At 41.8% G+C, this 1360-nt stretch overlaps 1 pseudogene; it reads right to left on the bottom strand.

Moving 5' to 3' along the window:
- Nucleotides 1-383: 383 nt before the first annotated feature.
- The window catches only part of LOC115070521, a 5939-nt pseudogene continuing 4962 nt past the window's right edge, over nucleotides 384-1360 (bottom strand).

Genomic DNA, 1360 nt, shown 5'->3' with positions numbered 1-1360 from the left:
GATTAAGAAATGTTGCATGGAATGTACGAAAGCTCAAAAAAATTAAAAAAAAAAAAAACCTTGCAAGTGTGGCAATGACTTGCCATTCCCTGCTTTTTAGCATGTGTACAGGACATGATTCAGTACCTTGAGGACTTTTAATAGACTGTTCACACACTGAGCAGTTCATCCCAGTCAGGATACCCATGGACCTGATGGTCCCTTCTCAGCTTCTGGGGTTGCCTCTGCTCTGGTATTCAAGTAAAGAAGGCCAGCATTGGTGATACTGTAGCAATAAATGGTCAGGTCTGCACTTTTTAATTTATTAGGACAGTCATTGTGAAGCACAATTTTTCAATGTATATTTGTTGACTGTTTCCCATTACAGGTGTTACATGTGACATCTAATTGACCCGGTCTCCAGAAATTCTGTCTGCATCTCTGTGAGTCACATGGTGTGACTCACGTCTCACAGAGCCACCATCACTTGCAAGGTCAGTCAGGGCGTTGGGGGTCAGGTAGCCTGTTATCAGCAAAAACGAACAAGCAAAATCTCCTAAACTCCTGATCTATGCGGCATTCCACTGGCAGACTGAGATCCCAGCAAGGTTCATTAGCAGTGGATCAGCAATTGGTCCCACTCTTGCCATCAACAGTCTGGAGCCTGAGGACATTGCCACTTACTACTGTCAACAGGGAAGCAGTACCACTCCCACCATCTAAAGTCATGACACAAACCCCACAGGGAAGCAGAAGTACAAGAGTGGGCTGCCAGGCTCTACTGTTGTCTTCTGAGGCTGTTACTCTTCCAGGAGAAGGTAGTTTTGAAAGGTTCCTGTAAGGTTTTGTAGGAGGAACATGGAGGCTGCAATACATCCCAACTCTAGGTCCTCTTCAGTCCTAGGACAGGACAATGTCTCTCTTGATGTAGAGATTTAATCTTTTGACATAATTAGGACTCATACTCCTATACAGAGAAGGGGAGTCAGTAAAATCATTACTTGTTTTAAATGGCTTATTACAGTTAACGGGAGTCAAAAATACTGTGACTTTATCCATTATGAAAGCTGACAATAGAAAGTGGGGTTCTTTGGTGCTCCTGAAGGGCCCATGTACCTTAGAGTTCCTCTTGCTCTGTGATCCTGAGTCCACTCTGGGAACTCCATACTTTACTTCTTGATGTTTTCAGCTGCCTTTGGCTTTTTACCTTGTGATTATCATCATAACTGTTCAAACATCTGACTTCCAAATATCATGAAGATCTCTTAGTTGAACAATCATATCGTAAACAATGAAAAGGTAACCTCTATAGAGACAAATATGTATTTTAATAATTTATATTTTTTCTGTTCAAAATTAGTAGGCTCAGGATCACAGAACA

This window comes from Nannospalax galili, unplaced genomic scaffold (assembly GCF_000622305.1).
Source record: "Nannospalax galili isolate Female #2095 unplaced genomic scaffold, S.galili_v1.0 scaffold1557, whole genome shotgun sequence".
Taxonomy (NCBI): domain Eukaryota; kingdom Metazoa; phylum Chordata; class Mammalia; order Rodentia; family Spalacidae; genus Nannospalax; species Nannospalax galili.
Note: the sequence above shows the minus strand (reverse complement) of the source record. Positions and strands in the feature narration are given on the sequence as shown.